This window comes from Gymnogyps californianus, chromosome 16 (genome assembly GCF_018139145.2).
Source record: "Gymnogyps californianus isolate 813 chromosome 16, ASM1813914v2, whole genome shotgun sequence".
Classification (NCBI taxonomy): Eukaryota; Metazoa; Chordata; class Aves; order Accipitriformes; family Cathartidae; genus Gymnogyps; species Gymnogyps californianus.
The window spans coordinates 15,120,558-15,126,890 of record NC_059486.1 but is presented as its reverse complement, the minus strand read 5'-3'; positions in this window follow the sequence as shown (position 1 = coordinate 15,126,890).

Genomic DNA, 6,333 nt, shown 5'->3' with positions numbered 1-6,333 from the left:
AGAATAGGTTTTATGAATTAGATGCCTGCCTTGCACTTTTTAGCCATCAACAACAACAACAAAATGTGGTAACGGCAAACCAACCAATGCTTTCTAGTTCCCTTGCTTATGGGTTCTGTTCCTTGAGAATTAACAGGCACTGATTGCTTGGAAATTATTTTCTGAATGTTTCTCCCATCCAAGGCAGGTAGTGCGAGTCAGTGAGGAGTGGTACTTGTTGCAGAGATGGAACCTTATCTAAGAAATGTAAATCGTCATGGTTTGGAGCAGAATTTGACTCCTCTAACATTGCCAGAAACATTGAGCACTCTGTCTGTTGCTTGGTGAAGACTGCTTCAGCTGTACTGGTGTCTCTTTGTGTGTGGAGATGCACGCTGTGGTTTTCTGCATGGGTCCAGGTATGTTTCTGCTCAATTTGCCTAAGTATGTTCTCGTGGTGGTGTAGCCAAAACCATTGATAAAAATGCCTCAGTCTGAACAGCTGCCTGTAGCAGTTTGGATGGAGCTGCTTTCAAGTGTCTCCCAACAGAAGCTGGCCTCCTGACAGCTGGGCAGAACTTTTCGATAGCTGCTGATTGTACGTCGACTGTAACGTCAAGCTGGTGACAAAGGAATGTAGCTGGCATCATGTCGTAAACGAACAAAAATCATGGGAAGAGCCGAACTGCAATCATCCTTAGCTGAGGAACTTCACTCCTTCAGATGTCGCTCCCCGAGGTTGATGATTCTGCTCTTGTCGGAGAATGTAAGAGAGTTCAGGTGAGGATAAGTTTGTCTTGGTTGTCAGAAATCTGCCACTGTGCAGGAAGTCAGATTTCAGAGTCTGTGGATGTGCAGCGAGGAAATGCATAAGGAAGCTGAGACATGTCTCATCCATGTCTCAGTTTATTTTCAGGATTCCAGACTATGGAACACACAACCAAATGTAAGTGAGATGGACTAAATGCTAATCACTAGGCTGTGGGAAGCAATACATTTTTATAGTATGTGTGGTCAGTTGTCTCACGTCAACATAGGTAAGTGTGCAACAAATTTTTGCACAGTAGAATATTTTAAGTATTCTGGGAACCAGGCCCCTGTTCTGTGGGGCCAGAATAGGTCACTGAGTCCATGTTTGGGTGCAATACAAATGAACACAGTTGGGGTTCAGCTTTCACTTAGGGTTTTACAGCGCTGTCGTGCAGTATAATGCTCCAAGACATGTTAGGCTGTTTGTTTATAGCACTGAAGGAAAATTAGAAGTGGATAATTCCTTAAAGAAACTGAGGAAACTCCGACTAATAAAAAAAGGCCAAAGAGGTTATTGATATTCTGTGTGTGGGTATCTTCTGCTGAGAAAAGTTAGACAAGGCACCAAAATGTCTGTCCGTTCATTTACCACTCGATGATGGTGACTGCAACGAAAGACTCCAGAAGCGGTTGGTCTAAACAGGCAAACTTTCCTTTTCACAGTAATACGAAAATGCGGTTCAGCTCGCAGGGGATCCCGCTTTAGATGTGGCTGATGACACAGAAACACACAGTCTGTTGCAGTGGCTGTTGCTGTGTGCTGGTTTGGTTATCTCTGTCTCTGCTGTCTCTGTATCCTGTGTGCTCCATCTGCAGCAAGCTCAAGTTCCAGTCGATCCCCAATAAACAGACAGGGCTCTCACGGCACTGACAACCAGGGCAAATAATTTGTTTTCTCCTCCTTCTGTCAGGCTGTAGTTGGATAATTCTCCCGAATGCACTGTGCGACTGGGGTAGCTCAGTGCTGCCTCAAAGTAGAGACAGACGGACTTGTTTCCCTTGGACTGTCCCTCCGATGGGCGAGAGATGGACAGGACACTGGCAGTGAGGAAACAGTTCCTGGGTGGGTTTAGATCAGATATTAGACCGCACTTGTGACCAGCGAGCTAGAAAACCTGCTTTGCCTTTGCATAGTATGGACTGTTCACCCTTTAATGACAGTTCTGACTACCATCTCCTTCCTCCTGCTGGTGAAGGCGCCTGAGAGCACACCAGTCCGCACCTGACGGGGCCACGTCCAGATGCGTACGTGTCTCTTGCCACGTGGGCTTGCCATGAGCTGTGTTTACAGTTAGGTGTACACCCCAAAACTGGCTGGCCCCTAGGAGAATTCGGCGGGGTGTAAGCCTGCATTAGAGGTGAGAATGAATATAAAGTGCATGACATCCATGGCCTGAAGGAACGCCACCTTACAGCCTAGCTGCGAGTTTGTCTGTTATTGAGCGTCTTTAGTTAAAATTCTGCTTTTCCAGTGTTAATGTTCACATATCTCTTCATTTTTTGGAGTCAATATTCAACAGTTTTAAAAGACTGCATTGCAATGGCCTTCAAAGTGTGCATTCAGAGAGTTTTAGGTGAAGTATATATGTCTCATAAATTTGCACATATGTATACTTCAGATAAAATATTTCCCAGGTAAAGATTTATAGGTAATGCGAAACCTTTTGATGCTGTTGAGTAGTTCAGTTTTAACCTGTGACATTTACAGTATTAAAAAAAAAATGGAAGGCATTTTTGCTTTTCACTTTTTATGAATTCTCCATTGAAAATGTATATAATGATATAAATGCCAAGATTGGTCCTGCTGAGACAGCTTCATACTCTGGGTCTTTGACTTAAAGACAGTGATGCCTAAAGCACGATCCAAAGCTCGCTGAAGTCTGTGGGAGAATCTCCCCCGGACACCCGTGGGCTTTGGATCAGCTGAACAGAGGAGGACAGGTAGGAGCCCGCCACAGCCGAGCCCGCCTCACTGAAAGCGGTAGGAGCCTGTTGGGCACTGAAGAAACAGAACTGAAGTTCAGGTTTTGCAGGTCGCTGCATATTATTAATAATGGAAGGACGTTTTAGATCGTTCACTGAAAAACTGGAGAACATTTGGGTTGATACACAATAGCCTATAAATAAACACAGGTCATATTTTGTTAATATGGCAACCCCACTGATGTATATAATCAGCTTCCAAAGATTGTTTTACACACTGGCAAGTATTTTTCACTGATGAAGGAATTAATATAGCTAGTTCATTTAAAACAATAAAGTGAGATAATTCTGAATTAAAATCGAGAGCAAACAGAACTGTGGGATTCAGAGATTTGCTAACTGTCCAATATATTAATGTGCAAAGCTGTTGTGGGAAAAATAATTCTCCAAGTGTGCTTTGATGGAATGATTTAGTATTCCTAAATGCTTGCCGAAAGAACATTGAATGTTTTCCTGTGTTTGAATGTACAGTTTCTAAGCTGGATACATTTTAATGTTTGAAAACTTTGTGTATATCAAGCTTGTTGTAAAATACTCCTTTTGTTCCTATGTTACTGATGCAACATTGGATAGTTTAATTCCACACTAGATATTTTATGTTAAACAAATAAATAGTTTTTTCAGTAAAAAAGCTTCTGGCTGTTCTGTGGGACTTGTACGAAGGGTCGGTCACTTTGCCGGTTTTTGTCTTGATGTTCAGAGCTTTGAGGTATATGCTGCTGTGTGGCTCAGCTGGATACGCAAGGGCTCAGCACTTCGCAGACCTGACGCATTTGGTGCGTGTGTTTTCTGCATTTGGACATAAAGAAAAGTCGCAGGATTCGTGGTTGCATTATAAGTAACCTCATCGATAACTACAGCTAAATATTTTTAAAATTATCTTAAGATCCTTAGTTGCTTTTTGCATTTCATGTAGTTTGGACAATAAAACCCAGTCAGTTTTGCTTCTTGCCTACGGGTAATTCCTGGCGATGCCTTTACTGCTGCAGTATGTGATTGTAGATCACAAAGGCACGTTGGGAGGAGGTGGCTTAGCATGTGTGGGGACTTCGCGGCAGGGAGGGTTCCTTCTATTTATTTACTTTGTAAGGTAAACTTTTCTTTTACCTATCTTGTTTTTATAAAATATAATTGAGTGCATAACGCTGACTGTATGCCTCTACCCTTTAAATGATATTCTTATTTTGATGTCCAGTAGTTTACAAACATAAGGTTGTTCACATCCGAGTCAAAATGACTAACGCTCTGCGAATACTTTGCCTGCTAATACAGTGTGTTCTCATCGCGGCGTGCATTAATCTTCCTTCTCACAGCTTGTGCAGCCGCTGACAGTCCACTGGGATGAAGAGTCTTATTTCTGGGAATGGAAGCAGTTGGCAACTAGGGAAGGGTTTGTACCGCGGAAGCAATACTTAGGGAAAATATTCATTCTTCTGTGTTTTCTGTGAACTTTTTGGCATCCTCGGGCATTTCTAAAGCTCATTCTGTTTTCCAAAATGCCAGAGCTGCTGTTTGCTTACAGAGGATAACTTTACTGATACTTGATGTATTTCCAGCTTTGTTCTGTGTCACAGGCGATCGTTGTTGAGAACTGTGAGTTCGTAAAATGTGCTGATGCCGGCCGCTGGAGATGGCGGTTTGTGCTTGTCGAGAAAGTATGTGCAGCGGCTGTCCCGACATCCCACTGACTTTCTCTTACCTTACCCTCGCCACGAAACTGAACTTCAATCTCCTGACTCCGCTGTCCCACAGCGTCTCATCTGTGGCTGCCGACAGTGTAAAATACCTTTCCCGTCGCTCCGGTCTCAGAACAGAGTCATCAGCTGAGCTGCACGAGAAAGTCCCAAACGTTTCCGTGCGGGAGCGCGAGTTCTTTAATGGGCCGGGGGGCTACTAGCAACAACACGCAGGCAAGCACGGAATTTCACACGATGGTATTTCAGGTTCGTTTGTCTACTCAGAATCTAGAACGACGGCTCTTCCTCCTGCGGGATGAGGTGTTCAGGAAAAATGTGTGGGGAGACATGGAATGATGATCTACTGGAATGTTTCTATGGAATTAGCATTTGAGGCCCTATCCCTGCCATCATTAAGAAGAGAAAGCATCACGCATGAGATATTTGAACGTTACCTTTATTGTGCACACAAATTAAGTTGTGGCCTTTTAGAAAATAAGCAAAATTAGACTGCAAATAAAATTACACATCTAATCATTTCTGTTCGTTTTCCAAGAGGCCGTGTAAGATCACAGGACAGCTGCTCTGTAGGCTCTAAGATCAGAAGAATCAGCTGCTTCTTGCAAGCTATACAATGATTTGCTACAGCCCTGCTAACCCAGCGCAGCTCTTCTGGAAGCGGATAAGTGGTTTGGGATTTACAGCAGTGCAAATGGGAGGAGAATACGGTCCTTAATATCTCATATTTGGAATAAGTGAAATCGAGCGGATGCTATTTCACTGAATGGCTTCTACTGAAGTGGTATCACAGACCATTAGGTTTAGCATTAATCAATGGTAAATTTTCTCCAGCTATTGTTTTCTTTTTTTCTATCCTTTTCTTGATTATACCCCTTTGAACGCGGCTGCGATATATCAGGTGAGCTGCCAGCTAAAGCGGGAAACCCTTTTGACAGACAGACTGGACGTGACAGGGGCTCCTAATTTTCCTACGTCTACCTTTGGTTTTTTAAGGACGCTGCAGAGGTGCCTCAGCTACCAGAGAACAGCAGGCTCTTTCAGGCACACCCACGCTCCGCTGCCTTCCGAGGACGGACACTGGTCTGCCCTAACCTGTGCCACAACTCCACAGAAGCCAACAGAGTTTCCCGTCACCTCTGCTGCGGTGACAGCCGGACAGGGCTGCCCTAAGTGATTATGTTCTGTGGTCGAGCGACAACCAGAAAGCACACACGACCACAGCTATCGTAAGGCGTTTTATACTTTGCAAGGATGTGCGGAGCACCAGCGTTAGGCCAAAATCACAGCCAGAGGAACTTCAGCAGTGCCTTCGACAGCAAGTTGTTGCCTTGGACTCGAGTGCCGCTCGTACTTTGCCAGCGCTGCAGGTGTCCTAGCAGAGGCAAACACAACCCTCCCGCACCTTTACGAAAGGAAGAGAGGAGGGAAAGGGACAGGGCAGCAGCCGCTGAGGAATTCTGGCCCTTACGGTGAGAGTAACCGTTGCTGCCTTTGTAACAGGGCAGACAATTAGCAGATGCGCTCAGCAAAGCTCGTCAGAGCTTTCTGACTGCTCAGGGTGTGTAAGCTGGAGAAGTACGCAACGGTCACATAGCGTTCAGTGGAAAATAAGGTCGCTGGAAGGTCTCCCAGGGCTGTGCTGGCACAGCGACCTCCATAGCGCTGCTGAAAATGAGACCAGCCTCACACGTGCCCACGAGGCAGCAGATCTCCTATGCATGGGCCGTCTCCAGCAGCACCGAGTGCTCATCGCTTCCTGCAAAGCCGTCACAAGTTTCTCTTTTGCCTTGGCGAAACTGAAGCAGCATGTCAGGAGACGGGGCCTTCGGCAGGGAGCAACTCTGGTGCCGGGCTGTGGCCAGGA